Genomic DNA, 23,750 nt, shown 5'->3' with positions numbered 1-23,750 from the left:
TGGGAATCCCAGGATTCCCTGACTAGGGCCCTGGATGATGGGGTGGCTGATAATGTCCATCATTAAAGTGTGCCAGTCTCTTGCCCTTATCCAGCTTTTGTATTCTTTACTTTATCTGACCGGGTTAAAGTTAGAATGATTGAGGGAATGAAGAGGGTATCTACATTTAAGTAGAAAATATTTGATTAAGTACCTTATGGTATACTTTTTAGGTCTTTCTACATGCTTGCTGCACTTATTAAGTCATTGCACACTTTTACTTTAAGGTATATATTTTTTCTAACTTATGGATACATATACACATGTGCCCAGCCCAATCCCATGGACCCTGGTCTATATCTTAGTTCTCTAGCTTTGTTAAAAAGTGTGCCACGTAAAATGGAGTTAAGGAGTCCTATGAGCTAGAAAAAGTCTCAGCAGAGCTGGAAGGTTGATATCCCAGGCCTGGTATCTCTGGACACAGTCTGAAGTGAAATGTGCTGAGGTGGCACTGTTTGCTTTGATTTATTTGAGATCAGCAGATGAAGTATATGGATCAAGAGAAGCATGAAGGAAATGAGCAAAGCCCCAGAGGTTCCACAACTGGGAGAAGTATGGGTTTTATACAGAATGAGGAAGGTTCCTTGCTGTCTTAGAGTTTAAGAGGCAATAGATAATTATTACTATAACCAAATTATTTGGGAACTTAGTTTACTTTGAAAAGCCCATGGTTAGGATTACTGTACCATACAAGACTTTATCATGATTTATGTCATTCAAATCTATATAAAAATAACTATATCTTATATACTGACAAGACTGCTTCTGGTCTCCCTGGCCTAAGATTATAGGTGATTTAATATTTCAAAAAATAGTTATTATTTGCTATGCATTAAAAATTTAAGTCCAGTGTTAAAATCCAATCAGTTTACTAATTTTAAACCTTAGGTGCTTAGATTGAAGGAATATACACTTAGAACTGAAGTCTACATATTAAAAAACTAGAGACATTCAATCTATTTTTACTGTCACATTGATTAGTGATTAATAAGACTATAAGTTAATAGGAGTATACATTAACACTTTTTTAATGGAAAAAGTTTTTTTTAATTTTTTATATTTATTTTATTATTATTATTATTATTATTTATTTAAGAAAGGATTAATGAACAAAAACATAAGGTAGGAGGGGTACAACTCCACACAATTTCCACCACCCAATATCCATAACCCCTCCCATGATAGCTTTCCCATTCTCTAGCCCTCTGGGAGCATGGACCCAGGGTCATTGAGGGTTGCAGAAGGTAGAAGGTCTGGCTTCTGTAATTGCTTCCCCGCTGAACATGGGCGTTGACTGGTCAGTCCATACTCCCAGTCTGCCTCTGTCTTTCCCTAGTAAGGTGTGTCTCTGGGGAAGCTGAGCTCCAGGACACTTCAATCCAGGGAAGCCTGGCCAGCATCGTGGTGGCATCTGGAACCTGGTGATTGAAAAGAGAGTTAACATACGAAGCCAAACAATTTGTTGAGCAATCATGGATCCCAAGCTTGGAATAGTGGAGAGGAAGTGTTAGGGAGGTACTCACTGCAAACTCTAGTGTACTTCTGCTTTCAGGTATATATTTTGCAGTAGTTTATGGATACGTGTGCACATAAGCTCTCTCTCACAAAAACTGGTGTATATCTAGGTTATGGGACTTTGTTAGAAAGTGAATTACCTGAGATGAAATTAGAGTGTACTATAAAAGGAAAGGTCTCACCCGAGTAATGAAGCCGAAGGGTTGTCATTCCACATGTGAAGTCTCTGGACAGTCTGAGGTGAAGCATGTTGAGGTGGCAATCGTTGCGTTGGTTAGGTTGTGATCGGCGGATGCAATATTATTTGGTTTGGATTGGGAGACGCATACGGGAAAGTGGGCCCTGTCCAAGGGTTCCAGGACTGGGGGAATTAGGGGCTCTATAGTGGAGATGTGAGGTTCCTGCTGTCTTAGGGTTCAAAAAGACAATCGATAGTTAATGTTATCATCACATTATTTGTTAATTGGGTTAACTTTGAAAAGTCTTTTTGTTATGGTTTGCTGTACAGTATCCAGTATCTTGTATATAGCTGTGCTATTGGATGCTTCTAATCTACTTGGTCTAGGCTTTTGAGAGAGTCCGCATATCAAATACACAGCCCATATATTAAAAAGATTCAGTTTGTGTTTTGAGAAACTTTGAGAAATGCAACTGATTTTCCCCCTCTCATATTAATTAACTACTGATTTATATGTCTACATTTTGCTAGGAGTGTACATAAACACCATTACCACCACCAAAAGACTGTGACTCATCCCTCCCACACACTCCCACCCCCCACTGGACCAGGAAGATGCATGTCTACCCCTCACCACAGGGTTTTTATTTTGGTGTCCTACTTACAATTTGATCAGGTCCTGCTTTTAGTTTCTCTTTCAGATCTTCTTACTCAATTTCTGTTGATGAGTGGGATCATCCCATACTCATCTTTAACTTTCTGACTTAGTTCACTTAACATAATGCCTTCTAGCTCTGTCGAAGATGGGTCAGAGAAGGTGGGTTCATTGTTCTTGATAGCTGCATAGTATTCCATTGTGTATATATACCACAGCTTTCTCAGACAATCATCTGGTGTTGGGCACCTGGGTTGCTTCCAGGTTTTAGCTATTATGAATTGTGCTGCTATGAACATAGGAGTACACACCTCTTTTTGGTTGGGTGTTATGGAGTCTTTGCAGTATAACCCCAGGAGAGGAATTACTGGATCATATGGAAGGTCCATGTCTAGCCTTCTGAGAGTTTTCCAGACTGCTCTCCACAGAGGCTGGACCAATTTACATTCCCACCAGCAATGTAAAAGGGTTCCTCTGTCCCCACATTCTCTCCAGCATTTATTGCTGCTGTCCTTTTTGATGTATGCCATTCTTACAGGAGTGAGGTGGTATTTTAGTGTTGTCTTAATTTGCATTTATCTGACAATCAGTGACCTAGAGCAGTTTTTCATATGTTTGTTAGCCTTTTGGATCTCCTCTGAGGTGAATGTTTTGTTCATATCCTCTGCCCATTTTTGGGTGGGGTCATTTGCTTTTTTGCGGCTAAGTTTGCTGAGCTCTTTATATATTTTGGTGATTAGTTTCTTGTCTGATGTATGGCATGTGAAGAACTCCCATTCTGTGAGGGGTCTCTCTGTTTGTTTAATAGTTTCTTTGGATGTGCAGAAGCTTTTCAATTTGATGTAGTCCCATTGGTTTGTTTCTGCTTTAGACTTCCTTGCAATTGGGTTTGATTCATCAAAGATGTCCTAGAGGTGCATGTGGGAAAGTGTTTTACCAATGTTTTCCTCTAAGTATTTCATTGTTTCTGGTCTGACATATAGGTCTTTGATCCATTTGGAGTTGATTTTTGTTTCTGGTGAGATAAAGTGGTTCAATTTCATTCTTCTGCATGTTTCAACCCAGTTTTCCCAGCACCATTTATTGAAGAGAGCCTCCTTTTTCCATTTAATCCTTTGGGCCCCCTTATCAAAGATTAGATGCCCATAGGAGTTGGGATTTACTTCTGGGTTTTCAATTCTGTTCCACTGGTCTGTGTGCCTATTTTTGTTCCAGTACCATGCTGTTTTGATGATGATGGCTTTATAATATAGTTTAAGGTCTGGGAGTGTGATGCCTCCATTTCTGTTTCTTTTCCTCAAGATGATTTTGGCAATTCTAGGTGTTTTCAGGTTCCAGATAAATGATTATAGTGTTTGTTCTATTCTCTTAAAGAAGCTTGGTGGAATTTTGATGGGTATTACATTAAATCTGTATATGGCTCTGGGGAGAATATTCATTTTGATGATGTTTATTCTTCCAATCCATAAGCATGGGATATTTTTCCATTTCTTGGTATCAGTTTCTATTTCCTTGAGTAGCGACTCATAGTTTTCAGCATACAAGTCTTTCACTTCTTTTTTCAACTTTATTCCTAGGTATTTGATTGATTTTGCTGAAACAGTAAATGGGAGTGATTTCTGGATGTCTTCTTCTTCAGATTTAGTGTTTGCATAAAGAAATGCCACTGATTTTTGTGCATTGATTTTGTTCCCTGATACCTTGCTATATTGCCTAATAACTTCCAGTAATTTTCTACTGGATTCTTTAGGTCTTTCTATGTATACTATCATATCATCTGCAAATAGTGAGAGCTAGACTTCTTCCCTTCCGATCTGTATTCCTTTGATTTCTTTCTCTTGCCTGATTGCTATAGCAAGAACTTCCAATACTATGTTGAAGAGTAACGGTGACAGTGGACAGCCCTGTCTAGTCCCCTATCTGAGGGCGAATGCTTTCAGCTTCTGTCCATTGAGTATGATGTTGGCTGTAGGTTTGCTATATATAGACTCCACTATCTTGAGGAATTTCCCATCTATTCCCATTTTTTGTAGAGTTTTGAGCATGAATGTGTGTTGAATTTTGTCAAAGGCTTTCTCTGCATCTATTGAGATAATCATGTGGTGTTTGGCTTTGCTTTTATTGATGTGGTGAATGACATTGATTGACTTACGGATGTTGAACCAGCCTTGCATTCCTGGGATGAATCCCACTTGGTCATGATGAACAATCTTTTTGATGTGTTGCTGTATCCGGTTGGCCAAGATCTTGTTTAATATTTTGGCATCTATGTTCATCAGAGATATTGGTATGTAGTTTTCCTTTTTTGTTGTGTCCCTATCAGCTTTTGGTATAAGGGTGATGTTGGCTTCATAAAAGGTGGAAGGGAGTATTCCTGTTTCTTCAATCTTATGGAATAGCTTAAGAAGTATGGGTATTAACTGTTTCCTGAAAGTTTTGTAGAATTCGTTTGTGAAGCCATCTGGTCCAGGACTTTTGTTGTTGGGGAGATTCTTAATAACGGTTTCAATTTCTTTGTCTGTGATTGGTGCATTTAGATTTTGTAGTTGTTCTTGGTTCAGTTTTGGAAGGGCATAGGTTTCTAGGAATTGTTCCATTTCTTCCAGATTCTCTAGCCTGGTGGCATATAGTTCTTTATAGAAGTTTCGCAGGATTCTCTGGATTTCTGTGGTGTCAGTTATGATATCTCCTCCATCGTTTACAATTCTATTAATTTGAGTCTTCTCTCTTTTTTGTTTGGTGTGTCTGGCTAGGGGTTTGTCAATTTTGTTTAATCTTTCAAAGAACCAACATTTGGCTTCATTGATCTTTTGTATCGTTCTCTTATTTTCAATGTTGTTTATTTCTGCTCGAACTTTAGTGATTTCTGTCCTTCTGGTTGCTTTAGGATTCCTTTGTTCCTCTTCCTCTAAGTCCTTGAGGTGTGCAGTAAGGTCGTTCATTTGAGCTTCTTCTTGGTGTTTAATATGTGATTGTATGGCTATAAGTTTCCCTCTCAGTACTGCTCTAGCTGTGTCCCAAATATTTTGATAGGTTGTGTCTTCATTTTCATTAGTTTCCAGGAGCATTTGAATTTCCTGTTTGAGTGAGTCTCTGATCCAGTGGTTCTTAAGGAGCATGTTGTTTAGTTTCCAAATTCTGTGTCTTTTAATAATTTTCTTTTTGTTGTTAAATGTTAGTTTTACTCCACTGTGGTCTGAGAAGATACTTGGGATTATTTCAATGCTCTTGAATTTATTGATGCTGTCTTTGTGGCCTACCATGTGGTCTATCCTTGAGTATGGGTTATGTGGATTTGAAAATAAGGTGTATTCCAATTTTTGGGGGTGAAGGAGTCTGAAAATGTCCAAGAGGTCTAGTCTGTCAATCTCTTCATTCAATTCTCTTGTATCTTTATTGCTTCTCTGCTTTGTTGATCTGTCTAAGTGTGAGAGTGGGGTATTGAAGTCTCCCACTATTATAGTATTACTATTGATGTATTTTTGAAATTCTTTCAGTAGATGTTTAATGTATTTAGATGGTCCTTCGTTGGGTGCATAGATGTCAATAATTGTTAAGTCTTCTTGGCTGATTGATCCTCTAATCATTATGTAATGTCCTTGCCTATCTTTTATTACTTTATTTAATTTAAAATCTATCCTGTCTGAGATGAGAATGGCTGTTCCTGCCCTTTTGTGTGGTCCATTAGCCTGTATGATAGTTTTCCATCCTTTCACTTTAAGTCTGTGTTTATCTTGTTGTGACAGATAGGATTCTGGCAAGCAGCATATAGTTGGATTATGTTTTCTGATCTATCCCCCCACCCTGTGCCTTTTGATGGGTAAGTTTAAGCCATTGACATTTATTGATATTATGGATTTAATGTATTGTAGTGCCATTATTCTAAAAAAAATTGTTTGCTCTGATATATTGCAAGTATTATAGTGATATTCTTGTTTATAAGAGGTCTTTTAGTACCTCTTTCAGGGCCGGCTTGGTGATGGTTGCCTCCTTTAACTGTTGTTTACCTAAGAAGGTTTTGATCCCTCCATCTAGTTTGAATGAAAGTCTAGCAGGATATATTATCCTTGATTGAAACCCTTTTTCATTCAAGGATCAATAGATATCTTGCCACTCCCTTCTGGCTTTTAGAGTTTGAGTGGAGAAGTCTGCAGATAATCTTATGGGTTTTCCCTTGTATGTGACTTTTTGTTTCTCTCTTGCAGCCTTTAGGATCCTTTCTTTATCCTTACTTCTCATTGTGACTATGATGTGTCTTGGTGTCTTCAGGTCTGGGTTGATTCTGTTTGGTACTCTCTGGGCCTCTTGAATCTTGATATCCTTTCTGTTATTCAGGTCTGTGAAGTTTTCTTCTATTATTTCCTCTAGAATGTTTGCTTCCCCTTCCTGTCTTTCTTCCTCTGGCAGGCCAATTATACGAATGTTACTTCTTTTGAGATCATCCCATATGTCTCTGTTGTTGTTTGCAGTGTCTCTCAATCTCTTTTTAAGCTCTTTCACCTCTTTCTTTGTTTTTTCTAACTCATCCTCTGTCTGACTAATTCTGTTTTATGCTTCTGTTAGTCTGCTTTCCCTTGCCTCAGCTTCTTTCTTCATTACAGCTATTTCAGCTTTCAGTTCTCTGATTGCCTCAAGATAATCAGTATTTTCCTTGGGGGTCTCAACTGTTGTTTCCCTAATACTGCCATTCCTTTCCTCCAATGTTGTTTTCATTTCTGTGATTAATAAGTTTATTATTGCTTGCATACTTTTCTTATCTATGGTTACTTCTGGCTGATTTGTAGTTTCTTCTGGGCTCTTGTCTTCATTCATTGGGGTAGCAGTTTTATTTGTTTCTGATCTACCCATTTTTTTTTATTTATGTGTTTCCTTTTTTTATGCTCTGTTGTTCCTCAGTTGTTGTGTCTTGAGTACAAGTAACACTGTACTAAATACCTTTATGACAATTGCACTCACCAACCTCAGGAATTACAGTAGCAACTGAAGTAAGTATTGAAGTAGTTTAATCGTTACCAGTTAGCCAAACAATTTCTCCAGTCCGTGAAATAATAGTAACCAAATCCCAGTGAAGAAAGAGAGGATAGCAAGGATAGACAGTTATGCAAATCTACTATCCACTGTATATTCTAGGGGTAACAAGAGGGGAAAGGGAACTAGAGCAGAGATACACACATAGAGAGTCCACTCTGAGTCAAATTTCTTCCCCAAAATAATTCACAAATTCAGAAAGGCGAAGAAGAAGGAAGAAGTGTATGACAAGATTAAAAAAAAAAAAAAGACAAGAGAGAGAAAAGGGAGAGGATAAGAAAAAGAGTTGTAATTAAAGAGTAGTGAAAGGAAATTCCCAAATGTGTATCAGTGAATTCAAAAAAGCACCCTGTTTGGTGGTGTGAGGTATCCTGCTAGGAGCTGATACCCAGGGACTGCTTATGGGGGTATGGGGGGGGGCGGGAAGGAGGTATGCTTGAAAATTAAAAGGAAGAAAAAAAATTTTTTTCCCCTTTGTTCCCTACTCTAATTTTAACCCAAATTAAGTTATAGTCACCTACTTGGATGTCACCACTAGGACCCCTTACTGGCTGGCCTGTTAAAGGCAGAAAATCCTACTGTTTCCAGGAGATGTGTTCGGAGCTCAGCGGCTAGCAGCTTCTCAGTCCGCCATCTTCCAGGAAACCCCCCCCTCCAGACTTTTTTAAAGGATTTCTCGAAAATGAAAACTAGCTCCAAGTCCTTTGATCCAATGAGAGCTATACTCAAGAAGTCTTTGGATCTGCCCTCAGGGTCACGGTGGTCCCTGGAGACTCCCAAGAGAAAGCCCCCGAGCTATAGTGCTCCCTCCAGGTCCTCTGCTGGCCGCCCAGCAGCGCTCTGCAACTGGCGGAGGAGCCGCCTTCCCGGGTGGAGGACAATTCCCGGCCCACCCGCCTTGCCCAGCACCACCTGGGAAGTCTCTAGCAACTGCCCACTAGTTCGTGCCACCTTTACTCTAATTCGTAACCCAAATTAAGTTATAGTCACCTCCTTGGTGTCACTGATAGGGCCCCTTATTGACTGGCCTGCTAAAGGCAGAAAATCCTACCATTTCCAGAAGATGTGATCAGAGCTCACGCTGCTAGCAGCTTCTCAGTCCGCCATCTTCTGGGAACCTCTATATTTATTTTATTTATTTATTCCCTTTTGTTGCCCTTGTTGTTTTATTGTTGTAGTTATTATTGTTGTTGTTGTTGGATAGGACAGAGAGAAATGGAGAGAGGGAGGGGAAGACAGAGAGGAGGAGAGAAAGATAGACACCTGCAGACCTGCTTCACCGCCTGTGAAGATACTCCCCTGCAGGTGGGGAGCCGGGGTTCGAAAAGGGATCCTTATGCCAGTCCTTGTGCTTTGCACCACCTGCGCTTAGCCTGCTGCACTACAGCCCGACTCCCATATTAACACTTTTTTAAAGGAGAATATTATATTTTATTTTTTAATTTCTTTGTTGGGGAATTAATGGTTTACAGTCAATAGTAGAATAAAATACAATAGTTTGTACATGTGTAACAGTTCTCAGTTTTCCACATAGGAATTCAAGCCTCACGAGGTCTGCCTCCGTCTTCCAGGGCCTAAACCCTCCTACCCCACCCCCAAAGTCTTTTACTTTGGTGCAATAATACCAACTCCTGTCCAAGTTCTGCTTTGTGTTTTCCCTTCTATTAATACTTTTTAAATAGAGGTGAGCACTAGAGGATGGATGGAGGAAGGGATGTAGAGGTGGGCAGAAAGAGAGAGAGAGAGAGAGAGCAGCAACATTGCTCTGCCCCTCACGAAGCTTCTCCCCTGCAGGTGGAGCCCTGAATCCTTTGTACATGGTAGCATGTATCCATTACTGGGTGCACCACCACTCACCCCCCTCAAGTATCTTTCAGGTCAGACCAGAAATTGGACATTTTAAATGCTTCTCTCTAGATAGTAATGTAAGGAGTGATTACTTCCTTTGTATTTTTTCTTTCCACATTTTCTATAATGGGCATATCTTCATTTTCTGATGACAGAGGAAATAATAGATGTTCTCATAATAGGTACCATTTTTAAATGAGTTCATCTTTGTTGGCATGCAGGAAAATAGGCATGGTTCATACAGTGGAACATGTTTAAAAATAAACAACCTATAGGGCACCAAAGTAAAAACCCTGTGGTGAGGGGTAGACATGCAGCGTTCTGGGCCGGTGAGGGGTGGGGGTGAGTGGGTTGGATGGGACACAGTCTTTTGGTGGTAAAGTGTAGTCATATAAATCACTAGTTAATTAATATGAGAGGGGGAAAATTAATTGTATGTCTCGAAGTTTTTAAAACAAAGACTGAGTCTTTTTAATATATAGGCTGTGTATTTGATATGCGGACTCTCTCAAAAGCCTAGACCAAGTAGATCAGAAGCAACCAATGGCACAGCTACATACAAGATACTGGGTACTAAACAGCAAACCCTAACAAAAGGACTTTTCTTTTTTTAAATTTTTTTAATATATTTATTTATTTATTTTTCCCTTTTGTTGCCCTTGTTGTTGTTATTTAGATAGGACAGAGAGAAATGGAGAGAGGAGAGGAAGACAGAGGAGGGAGAGTGTCGTTTAAGTTTGGGGGCGCCAGCAGGCCAGGCTAGCTTCATGGCGGTAGACAGAGACAGAGACTCAGGGATACACAGCTGGGCTGAGAAGCTGCAGTTTAATCTTTATTCATGAACGGGCAAATCACCACACCATGTGCTTCTCCATCATTCTTCCTCCACCGCTGCTGGGACTCTGGACGTCCTTAGCATATGGGGTGGGGAGAAAGAGGGGCGCGAAACTAGCAAGGGCCAAACCATTTCTCTCAGAGGTAGGGGAAAGGGGACCAAACCAACACGAAGAATACCAACAGGAGAGAAAGGCAGACACCTGCAGACCTACTTCACCACCTGTGAAGCGACTCCCCTGCAGGTGGGGAGCCGGGGGCTTGAACTGGGGTCCTTATGCCAGTCCTTGGGCTTTGCACCACGTGCGCTTAACCCGCTGCGCTACAGCCCGACTCCCAACAAAAGGACTTTTCAAAGTTAACCCAATTACCAAATAATGTAATGATAACATTAACTATCCATTGTCTTTTTGAACCCTAAGACAACAGGAACCTCACATCTCCACTATAGAGCCTCTACTTCCCCCAGTCCTGGAACCCTTGGACAGGGCCCACTTTGCCGCATGCCTCTCCCAATCCACATCAAATAATATTGCATCAGCCAATCACAACCTAATCAACACAACGATTGCCACCTCAACATGCTTCATCTCAGACTGTGTCCAGGGACTTCATGTGTGGAATGACAACCCTTCAGCTTCATTACTCGGGTGAGACCTTTCCTTTCATAGTATTCTCTAATTCCATCTCAGTTGGTTCACTTTCTAACAAAGTCCCAAAACCTAGATATAGACCAGGTTCTGTGAGAGAGAGCATATGATCACACATATCCATAAACTAATGCAAAATATATACCTGAAAGCAGACGTACACTAGAGTTTGCAGTGAGTACCCCCCTAACACTTCCTCTCCACTATTCCAACCCTTGGGTCCATGATTGCTCAACAATTTGTTTGGCTTCGTATGTTAACTCTCTTTTCAGCCACCAGGTTCCAGATGCCATCAGGATGCTAGCCAGGCTTCCCTGGACTGAAGACCCCACCAATATGTCCTGGAGCTCAGCTTCCCCAGAGACTCACCCTACTAGGGAAAGAGAGAGGCAGACTGGGAGTATGGACCGACCAGTCAACGCCCATGTTCAGTGGGGAAGCAATTACAGAAGCCAGACCTTCCACCTTCTACAACCCACAATGACTCTGGGTCCGTGCTCCCAGAGGGATGGAGAATGGGAAAGCTATCAGGGGAGGGGATGGGATATGGAGATTGGGTGGTGGGAATTGTGTGGAGTTGTACCCCTCCTACCCTATGGTTTTGTTAATTTATCCTTTCTTAAGTAAAAAAAAGAGAGACAGAGAGAGAAAAGGCAAAGCAGAACTTGGACTGGAGTTGGTGTGTTACACCAAAGTAAAATACTCTGTGGTGGGTGGGCGGGGGAAGTTCAGGTCCTGGAACATGTGGCAGAGAACCTAGTAGGGGTTGTATTGTTGTGTGTAAAACCGAGAAATGTTGTGCATGTACAAACTATTTTATTTACTGTTGACTGTAAAACATTAATCCCCCAATAAAGAAATTTAAAAAATGAAAATAAATAAATAAATAAATAAATAAACAACCTGATCTGCCCCCACCACACAGCTTACTCTGCTTTAATATGACTATTCTCCCATTGTCTTCACTGGAACAGCTCTAGAACTGCAGGGAAGTCTTGTGCAGGCAAATGGCTTTGGTTCATGACATGAGCTTCTTGAAAGACATACTGACTTCGAAGAACTCATTATTTTTTTTAACCCCTGTCAAAATTCTCACCTTATTATCTTTACCAACCCTAAACCATTAGATCATGAGATTTACTTCCTTCTAATCAAATACCCATATTGAAAGGCACAGCTTAAATCAAAATTTAGTAAAATCTAATCTTGACCTTCTCTAAGAAACTGCCCCACTAAAGTGGACGCCCCCCCCCCCCCCCACACACACACACACCCTGTGAAGTCATACAATCAGCTGGGAATTACTGACAAAATGCAGGTTGGCAATGACTGGGAAACTGGCATTTGATGATGTATATGATTCTGTTTGCTTATGTAAGGGAGAAGAAAGGACAAAAAAAATTCTAAGGCATAAAAGAAGTCATCCTCTGTTCCTCTGGGTTCTTTAGAGTATGGACAATTAATCAAAAAAACACAGATTGATAAGAGAAAAAATAAAAAGAGAGTGACCAGAGCCCGGCTCTGGCTTACAGCAGTGCTGGGGATTGAACCAGGGACTTTATAGTCTCAGGTATAAACATCTTTTTTGGAGTAACCCTTATGCTATCTCATCAGCTCAAGGAGAATTTATATATATATATATATATGTATATACATATATGTACATAGATATATACATACATATGTATATATATATATATATATATATTCAATCTGTGGTATACATTTTTTTTCCAGAGTACTGCTCATCTCTGACTTACAGTAGTGCTGGGGATTAAACCTGGGACCTTTTGTACTTCAGTAATTATAATGTCTTTTTGTATAACCATTATTACATAACCCAGCTCAAGATTTACATATTTACTGAAGAAAGAGAGGATGAGAAAAGGAACCAGGGCATTACTCTGGCATATGCAGTACTGGGAATCAAACTCAGGACCTCATGCACACAAGTCCAGCTCTCTACCTGAAGCCCCACTTCCTGGGTAGCAGGAGACATTTTATTGATAACATATGTCTCCTGTATACAGCAAAGACACAGAAGAACTGAGTAACTCCTCCACGTGACTCCAGAAGTCATATTTTTAAAATTATATATATATATATGTATGTACACACATACAAATACACAAACACACACACACACACACATATATATATATATATAATTTATTTAGGACAGAAACAGAGATGGAAGGGGGACAGGAAGAAAGACACCTGCAATGCTTCACGGTTCATGAAGCTTCTCCCTGTAGGTGGGGAGCGGTGATTTGAACCTCCTTGTGCATGGTATGTGTGTGTTCATTTGGGCACTCCACCACCCAACTCCCCTGCAGCAGCCATCTTTAAGTAAGTTTAACTACTGTAGAACAGAGAAGGAAGAAATGTCAATTAGAAGATGATCAAAGGGAGACATAAAATAAGGAAATATGGATTTTAGCCAGCTTACTAAGATTAGGCATTTGGGGGCAGGGGATCAGAAGCCAAGGAGAGGTTTATATGTTGAAAAAAAATGTCTTTTTCAAAGGCAACCCTTATTCTGCTCTCAGGGCCCCTTTTATTAGTTTAACTTTTTGCCAAAGATGTATTCTAGGGTAGCAGAATTCTGCTCCCTATATAGCAATATTAGGTCATCAAAGTCATTTGCCTGGTGGGGGTGTGTTCTATATTAATTTTCTTTGTATTATATCACTAATGAAGGTGGACATATGACTATTACATAATCCCAGATAAGAACATCATTACAATTTTTAATAAAATAATTAGAACTACATGTGGGACATAGTCTATTCTCTTTCTATTTTCTTATGAACAGTGAGCCTTATTTCTCAACATCCCATGGGTTCACAAAGAGGTCTTTCATAAAAAAACAAAGCCCATTGTTTATAAACAGGAAACTGACTTCAGTCTCTTCACTTAGTTGTCTTCTTCCAACTTGGAAAATCCTTTTGGTAGATTCTTGCTGTCAGTGAAACAAAGCATAGACATAATTCAGAAAACGTTCTTTTTAAAAAAAAAAATTATATTCATTTAGTTTCCCTTTTGTTGCCCTTGTTGTTGTTTTTTTTTGTTGTAGTAGTTATTATTGTTATTGATGTCATCATTATTAGATAGGACAAAGAGAAATGGAAAGAGGAAGGGATGACAGAGGGGGAGAGAAAGACACCTTCAGACCTGCTTCACCACCTGTGAAGCAACTCCCCTGCAGGTGGGGAGCTGGGGAATCAAACCAGGATCCTTACGCCGGTCCTTGTTCACACCACTTGTGCTTAACCCACTGTGCTACCACCTGACTCCCCAGAACATTTCTGACATAGAGGGCTCTGTCATTTGCAGCCACTCAGTACCACCCTTCATCAAACTCAGTGTCCTAGGAATCTGGGCAGTGACACCTCTGGCTGACAGCATGTGTAAGGACTGGGTTTAGAGTCCCCCTCTTCCCACCTGCAGGGGGTGGGGGGGAGAGTTGCCCAAGCAGTGAAGCAGGTCTGTAGGTATTTCTCTTTCTCTCTCTCTGTTTCCTCTCCTCCTCCTGTCCTATTGGAGCGGGGGGGGGGGGGGGGGGGGGAAGAAGGATGGCCACCAAGACCAGCAGATTCATAGTGCCAGCACCAAGCCCCAACGACAACCCTGGTGACTATCAAAACAAAACAAAAAGTCACAGAGTCCTAAAACTTCATCAAGGAGGACAGCTTACCTGGACTTTGATCCAGCACCCCAAGATCTGCCTATCATTTCTAGCAGAGTGTCCTATCATTTTTGATTACCCACTCACCAGCTTCAATAGAGAAACCCAAGATCCATATGCCCATTGATTATCTTTATGAGTAAAAACAAAAGTTATACTTTACCTGGTTTGGTGCTACTATTTAATGATTAGGAGAGGAATAGACTTTGCCATTTCTTCAAGACACCTGTGAAGTAAGATGCACTGTTACTGTAAAAGCAATGCCTGGGAACTACATTTATTCATAAAGGGAAAATAAGCTGCTGCCTTTCTTCTAAGCAGATCAAAACATTTCCCTCAGGGATTAGACCTTATCAATCTAAATAAGCTTGTAGTCAAGCGTAAATGAAGACAGCTTCCTGCTCATGTAAGTGGCAGAGAAGTAGTTTTGTCAGAGAGAGAGAACTAGTCTGCCTTTCTAGTCACTCCCATCTGCTTTGATCTCACACACAAGGCTGATTGTGTACTGGGTGTGTATGGTTGATCTGAATCAGCTCCAGGGTCAGCGTGCCCTCATTCTCCTTGAGCAGAAGCATTCTAGCTTGAGCATGCATCAGAATTACCCGCAGGACTGACGTGTTGTCTAAGTTCAGTGGGTTTTCAATATGTTTTAGGACCTACCTTGAGCTGGGTTGCAAGGGATTTGGGCCTGGTCATTGCTAAGTGGCCTGTTACTGAGAAGGAAGAGCTAGCTAAAATAGAGAGATTACTGCCAGGAAAACTGAAAACTGGGTCCAGGAGGGAAGCTCCATTCTCAGCCACAGGAACCAGACCTGAACCCCAGACATACATAGTTTCATCAAAGAGACCAGTACGTTGCTCAATACACTTAGCTTCCTTCCTGTGGTCTTTGTAAGCTATTGACCTTCAAAAGAACTAAGCATATTGATGATCCCAACTATTCTAGCAGAACAAGCTAGATGTTCACCTCTTCTGCATAATACCACCAGGGAGAACAATGCACCAAAGATGACAGAAGAGAACTAGTCTAGAGGTCTTAGCTTGGCTTTCTATTATACACAGATACAACAGAAGTATATTTACTTCCCTTTAAAAACTTGAATCTAGTGTAGGAAGGCTTCTGAGGCAGAACTCCAGAAGGCATAAAGCATAGACTGTTTTTTTTTTTCTTTATTGGGGGGATTAATGGTTTACAGTTGTTATAAATGACATCCAGTTAAAATTACTTTTCAAGGCAAAAAATAAGGAGTTGAAGCAGGCATTTATTCTTTTGCAAAAGTGCATTCTGCCAACAGTGGCCATCAGACAGCAGCACGCCCTCCTCAGCCTTTTCTCATCTTTTATACCTGATGCAGCACTGTCTCCTCCACCCCTGGGCTGGGCTTCAGAGCTCACAGTCTCCCCACTGCCTAAATAAGGAAAGGAAGAAGAGAGTCTGAGGGTCTCTGCTAGAGGACAAGTACTGCAAGGAGCTGACCTAAAGAACACAAAACTACTGGCCATAGGTGGTCATAGATAACAATTTATAAAAAGAATTTTTGTACTAAACAGTTGTTCTATTCATACTCTTTTGAAGAGAAAACCTAACCATCTCTCACACAGTAAGCAGTCAAATACAGTAGTTTATACATGTGTAACATTTTTTAGGATTCTACATAACATTTCAACCCCCTCTAGGTCCTCCTCTGCTAGCATGTTCAGAACCTGAACGCCCTGCCCACACACACACACTCCAGACTTTTTTACTTTAGTGCAATACACCAAAACTAATCCAAGTTCTACATCATGGACTCTTAAGAAAGGAAAGAAGGAAGTCGGACAGTGGTACAGCAGGTTAAGTGAACATGGCGCAAAGTGAAAGGACCAGCTTAAGGATCTTGATTCCCCACTTGCAGGGGAGTTGCTTCACAGGCGGTGAAGCAAGTCTGCAGGTGGGGAGCCAGGGGCTTGAACCAGGATCCTTGCGCCGGTCCTTGTGCTTACAACATGTGCACTTAACCTGCTGCACTACCTCCTGGCCCCCAAATAACGACTTTTTTTTTAATCCTTTTTTCTTTTACTAGAGCATTGATCAGCTCTGGCTTATGGTGCTGCAGGGACGGAGATTCAACTTGAGACTTCAGAAACTTAGGCATAAGAATCTTTTTGCTTGGCCATTATGCTATCTACCCCTGCCCGCAATTTCACTTTCCTAACAAATTTTAAGAAATAATAAAAATGGGGAGAGGTCATTAAAAAGAAGAGAAAGAGGTATAAAGTATGACTTTTCTTTGAATTGATATGCTATCTTATTAAGAACATATGCAGGAGCTGGAAGATAGCTCACCAGATAAAACACATGCCTTACCATGCATGAGACTCTGGTGAAAAATATAGGGACCTTAGGGGAGAAGGCAGCCAAGTCTGTTTTAGGTATATTCCAAGGGGCTCATGAATTTAGTAATTTCTTTTTATATGTAAATTTTTTATCTTTATTTATTATTGCATAGAGACAGAGGAATTGAAAAGGGAGGAGATAGAGAAAGAGAGAAACAGAGAGACACCTGCAGCCCTGCTTCACCACTCGTGAAGCTTTCCTCTTGCAGATGGGGACCAGGGACTTGAACCTGGGTCTTTGCACACTGTAAAGTGAGTGCTTAACCAGGGGTGCCACCACCTGGCCCCGAGTTTAGTAATTTCTGCCTGAGCCTGATAGCTAACATGCCAGTGGATATATAAATATTCCTTTAGACAATTATAAAAATGAAATCTTCGCCAACTCACTTGTGATACAAACTCTTCCATTTTATTCTTCTATTTTTTAATTATTTATTTATAAAAAGGAAACACTGACAAAAACCATAGAATAAGAGGGGTATAATTCCAACCACCAGAACTCCACATCCCATCCCCTCCCTTGATAGCTTTCCTATTCTTTAACCCTCTGGGAGTATGGACCCAAGGTCATTGTGGGATGCAGAAGGTGGAAGGTCTGGCTTCTGTAACTGCTTCCCCACTGAACACGGGCGTTGACAGGTTGTTGATCTATACTCCCAGCCTATCTCTCTCTTTCCCTAGTGGGGTGGGGTTCTAGGGAATCGGAGCAGGGCTATAGGTGTCTCTCTTTCTCCCTCTCTATCACCGCCTTCCCTCTCAATTTCTGACTGTCTCTACCCAATAAGTAAAGATAATTAAAAAGAGAAATAAAGAATCTTCTTTCCTGCAGCAGGTTACTATGGGGCTTGAACCTGAGTCCTTCTGCCTGGTAACTGTGCTCAACCAAGTATGGCACCACCTGGCTCCATTCAGATTTGTTTGTAATGAGTACTAATGTATATGTAACATTTATTTCAGGTGTAAAGCATGATTACATATTTGTAAAAAACAGACACAAGGTTAGCTATTATCCATCACCAAAAAGTGATCTTTTGTTATATATCCACTTGAGTCTTTGACTTACTTTGTACTTCTTCCAGTGCCCCTCTTTCCCACCATCACCTCCAAATAAGGTTTTATTTTTCTTTTCTTTTTTTTAAAGAATTTTTTCTTTAATAGTTATTTATTTATTCCCTTTTGTTGCCTTTGTTGTTTTATTGTTGTTGTTATTGATGTTGTTGTTGTTGGATAGGACAGAGAGAAATGGAGAAAGAAGGGGAGACAGAGAGGGGGAGAGAAAGAAGGGGAGACAGGGAGCGGGAGAGAAAGACACCTGCAGACCTGCTTCACCGCCTGGGAAGCGACTCCCCTGTAGGTGGGGAGCCGGGAGCTTGAACTGGGCTCCTTATGCCGGTCCTTGGACTTTGCTCCACGTGCGCTTAACCCGCTGCGCCCAACTCCTGAGGTTTTATTTTTCTTTGCTTCATATATAACTATGTCTTTCTCTGACATAGTTCACTTATGTCCTCAACATCCATTTGCCTTGAGCAAATAGCAAAATTTTTAAGACTCCATACCTGGGTAATAAGTGTGTGTGTGTGTGTGTGTGTGTGTGTGTGTGTGTGTGTGTGTGTGTGTGTGTGTGTGTGTATGAACTTTTTTTTCCCTCCTGGGCTCGGTGCCTGCACCATGAATCCGCCACTCCTGGAGGCCATTTTTACCCCTTTTGTTGCCATTGTTGTTGTAGCCTCGTTGTGGTTATTGTTATTACCATTGTTGATGTTGTTCATTGTTGGATAGGACAGAGAGAAATGGAGAGAGGAGGGGAAGACAGAGAGGGGGGGAGAAAGATAGACACCTGCAGACCTGCTTCACTGCCTGTGAAGCGACTCCTCTGCAGGTGGGGAGTGGGGGCTCGACCGGGATCCTTGAGCCAGTCCTTGCCTTTGCGCCAGGCGCTTAACCCACTGCCACCACCCAACCTGATGTGTCAACTTTTAAGTCATCCATTCATTATTAGATGCTGACTGCTTCTGTATCTTTGTTAGTGTTCATTATACAATGAACTCAGATGCACAAACATCTTTTTTAATATTTACCCAGTAGTGAAATGACTTGCTCACATGACAGTCTAATCTTAATTTTCGAAGAAATCGTCATACAATTTTCTGTAGTAGTTATGCCAACTTACATTTCCACCAATACTACACAAGGGCTTCTTTTTCTCCATATCCAACACTTGCTTCTTGTTTAATTTTTTTGTTCATAGCTATGCTAACGAGAGAGAGATGTTTCATGGTATTTCTGATTATAATTCCTTGCTACTTATGTTTAGTTATCTTTTCATATTTCTACTGGCTTCTTTGAAGAGATGTCTGTTGAGATCCTTCCTGTATTTTGAACAGATTGGTTGTTTTGTAAGTCAGGTATATACTTTTGAGACAAATTTCCTTTTGGATACTTGCAAATATTTTTCCCCTCACCAAGTAGGTTCTTTCTGTATTTTGTTGAGGTTTTCTTTGCTATATGGAAACTGTGGCGTTTGATGGGGTCCCCATATGTTGTTGTCTTTGCTTTTAGAGTCATTTCAAAAAATTCAACACCCAGGCCAATGTCAAGGAGACTGCTGCCTATGTTTTCTTCTGGGAATTTTATGGTTTCCATTTCCAGCTTATTTTTTTGTATGTGTTGTATATAGGATGTGAAGCAGTGGTTTAGTTTGTGTGTGTGCGTGTGTGTATGTGTGTGTATAAAATCTTAAATTATATTTTTATGAGAGAAATACTGAAAGACACAATAAGAGGTCTGGGAGGTGGCACAGTGGATAAAGCATTGGACACTCAATTGTGAGGTCCCGAGTTCAATCCCCGGCAGCACATGTACTAGAGAGATGTCTGGTTCTTTCTCTTTTTCCTAGCTTTCTCATTAATTAATAAATAAATAAAACCTTTCAAAAGTCACACTTAAAAAAAGAGAAAGAGGGAGTCAGGCTGTAGTGCAGCGGGTTAAGCGCAGGTGGCGCAAAGCACAAGGACCGGCATAAGGATCCCGGTTCGAACCCCGGCTCCCCACCTGCAGGGGAGTCGCTTCACAGGCAGTGAAGCAGGTCTGCAGGTGTCTATCTTTCTCTCCTCCTCTCTGTCTTCCCCTCCTCTCTCCATTTCTCTCTGTCCTATCCAACAACGACGACAACAACAATAAAACAACAAGGGCAACAAAAGGGAATAAATAAAATAATTTAAAAAAATTTTTTAATAATAATAAAAAAAAGAGAGAGAAAGAATGAAAGACTAGCACTGCTCAGTTCTGGCTTATAGTGGTGCTGGAGATTGAACCTGGGACCTTGGAGCCATAGGTATGAGACCTTTGCAGAAGCATTATACTGTTTCCCCAGCCCTAGTTTCATTGTTTTCCATGTGGCAGTTGAGTTTTCTCAACAGAATTTATTGAAAATATTGCCCTTTCCTTATCATATAGCCTTGTTGTCTTTGTCATAAACAATTTGACTTTGTGTGTATGTTTACTTTATTTAGGGGGTTAAATTAATCATATGTCACAGTTGGTACATGAGTACAATTGCTCATCTCCCTGTGATAGACGTCTATGAAACATTCTTGGCCCCAACCTAGATTCTTTTCCATTGTCGTGCACCAGGACCCCAAGCCCTCTCTGCCCTGTTTCTCCAGTCCTTTGTTTTGGTGCAGTAAACTAAACCCAGTCTAATTTTTACTTTGAATGTTTTCCCCTTCTGTCCTTTTTTGTTTTTCTTTCTATTTTTAGTATTTATTTATTTATTTATTTTTGGTGTTTTTTTTTTTCTCTTTATCCCATCTCCTCTCCTAATAGCTTTCCCATTCTTCATCCCTCTGGGAATATGGACCCAAGGTCATTGTGGGATGCAGAAGGTGGAAGGTCTGGCTTCTGTAATTGCTTCCCCGCTAAACATGGGCGTTAACAGATCGATCCATACTCCCAGCCTGCCTCTCTCTTTCCCTGGTAGGGTAGGGCTCTGGGGAAGTGGAGCTCCAGGACACATTGGTGGAGTCATCTGTCCAGAGTCATCTGGTCGGCATCATGGTAGCATCTGGAACCTGGTGGCTGAAAAGAGAGTTAACATACAAAGCCAAACAAATTGTTGCACAATTATGGAACTAAAGGCTGGAATAGTGCAGATGAAGTGTTGAGGGGTACTCACGGCAGACTATTGTGTACTTTTGCTTTCAGGTATATATTTTGCCCTAGTTTATGGATATGTGTGAACATATGCTCTATCTCATGGGACCTGATCTATATCTAGGTTTTGGAACTTTGTTAGGAAGTAAATCACCTGGAATGGAACTAGAGAATACTATGAAATGAAAGGTCTCACCCGAGTAATGAAGCTGAAGGGTTGTCATTCCACACCTGAAATCTCTGGACACAGCCTGAAGTGAAGCATGCTGAGGTGGTACTTGCATTGATTTTTGTTTGTTTGTTTGTTTTTGTATATATATTTTTTTATTTAAGAAAGGATTAATTAACAAAACCATAAGGTAGGAGGGGTACAACTCCACACAATTCCCACCACCCAATCTCCATAACCCATGCCCTCCCCTGATAACTTTCCCATTCTCTATCCCTCTGGGAGCATGGATTCAGGGTCATTGAGGGTTGCAGAAGGTTGCAGAAAGTCTGGCTTCTGTAATTGCTTCCCCGCTGAACATGGGCGTTGACTGGTCGGTCCATACTCCCAGTCTGCCTCTCTCTTTCCCTAGTAGGGTGTGTTTCTGGGGAAGCTGAGCTCCAGGACACATTGGTGGGGTCTTCAATCCAGGGAAGCCTGGCCAGCATCCTGGTGGCATCTGGAACCTGGTGATTGAAAAGAGAGTTAACATACAAAGCCAAACAAATTGTTGAGCATGTTTTGTTTTTTAACCAGGGCACTGCTCAGCTCTGGCTTATGGTGGTGTGGGGGATTGAACCTGGCACTTCAGAGCCTCAGGCATGAGAGACTCTTTGCATAACCATTATGCTATCTACCCCTGCCACATCCTTGTTTTTTTACATCTCACTTCTAAGTGGTATCAACCAGTATTTTTAAAAATATAAATCAGGAACAGAACAATGACTACGGGATGATCTCACTCTTACGCAGAAGTTGAAAAACAAGATCAGAAGAGAAAACACAGGTAGAACCTAAGGAAAAGATTCTGTTGTGGGGGCGGGGGGAGAATACAGGTCTAGGAAGGATGAGAGAGGACCTAGTGGGAGTTGTATTGTTACATGGAAAACTGGGAAATGTTACGCATGTACATGGTTAAAAAACTATTGTACTTACTGTCAAATGTAAAACAATTCCCCAATAAAATAAATAAGTAAAAGACAATTTTGGAATAACTGGGCAGCTATGGTTTATAAATGAAATACTAGAAAACTATGGTTAATTCCCTCAGCCAGGGTGCGAGAGACAGCATAGCGGTTATGCAAAGAAACTCTCATGCCTGAGGCTCCAAAGTCCCAGGTTTAGTCCCCTGCACCACCATAAGCTGAGCAGTGCTCTGGTAATAAATAAATAAAATTAAAAAATTAATGGGAAACTGGAGAATGTTATGATGGGAAACTGGGGAATATTATGCATGTACAAACTATTGTATTTACTGTTGAATGTAAAATATTAATTCCTCAATAAAGAAATAAATTAAAAAAAATTAAAATAAATGCCCTCAGCCATAAAAGTAGGAGTGTGATAATAAAACTCAACTTAGAAAGGGCCAATTTACAGAGAAAACAGGTTATTCAGGATATAAGTTAGAGCAAGTAATAGCTGCCAGTGGTCACTTGGGGACTTTTGGAGGTGACTAGAATGTTCCAAAAGTGGATTGTAGTGATGGCTACATACATAAATGTAAATTTTTTAAATGACTAACTTTATATTTTCCATTGGTGGATTTCACAGAATGTAAGTCTTATCTCAATGAATTTCTTAACTGGATTATCTTTTTAATGATTTTTTTTAATTTCATGTTTAAAAAAATTTTTTATTAGTGATTTAAATACTGATTTACAAAACTAGGAGGTAATAAGGGTATAATTCCACACCATTCCCACCACCAGAGTTCTGTGTCCCTATTGCCTCCATAGGAAACTGTAGTTCTCCCAAGGCCACACACACATTAGCTGACTATTATTTCTATAACTATCTATATTTGCTTTTTTTTTTTTTTTCACTGATCTGCCTTCTCTTTCTTTATCAGTCACACTCACACCTATTACAACTTGAAAATGTCCTTCCTCTTCTCTCTCCAGGTCCTGATGGAATTGGGATACAGAGCCCTCTGGTCATTCATCTTCCCCTAACAGTTCTCCTCTGGGAGTATGGACCAAAATTTTTTGTAGAGTGCAAGTGAAAGGTCTAGCTTCTGTAGTTGATTCTCTACTGGACATCGACATTGGCAGGTTGATCCATACCCCCAGGCTGGTTTTACCTTTCCCTAGTAGGGCAGGGCAATGAAAAGGTGAGGTCTTCCACCCAGAGTTTTCAGGATGAAATCATAGTAACATCTGCAACTTGGTGGCTGACAGGTGTTAAGATAAAAAGGACAAAATGCTTAATAGGAACCAAAAAGTAGTAAATAGAGCAGATGAGAATAGGGACCTCAGGGTGGAAAGAGCTAGGAAGTCTATTTTAGGAATGTTCCTAGGGGCCCATGACTTTTTAGTAAATTTTGCCAGAGCTCAATAGCTAACATGCAGGTGAACTAAAAATATTGCCAAGGAAGATGGTACTGGTACCAGAGTTGAGAATAGACTTAGAAACCTGGCTTTGGACTCCCAAACTTGAAGAATATATATAAATACAGTTAACTATTTACTCCATCGACCTGACCAAAGGCCCCTAGGAATATAGGAGCCTGGGTCCCTGTCAGTCTGAGTTTGCATGGACACAGCTAGGAACATTCTAGGCCGCACACATTATTTTGC

The sequence above is a fragment of the Erinaceus europaeus genome, chromosome 10 (assembly GCF_950295315.1).
Source record: "Erinaceus europaeus chromosome 10, mEriEur2.1, whole genome shotgun sequence".
Taxonomy (NCBI): domain Eukaryota; kingdom Metazoa; phylum Chordata; class Mammalia; order Eulipotyphla; family Erinaceidae; genus Erinaceus; species Erinaceus europaeus.
Note: the sequence above shows the minus strand (reverse complement) of the source record.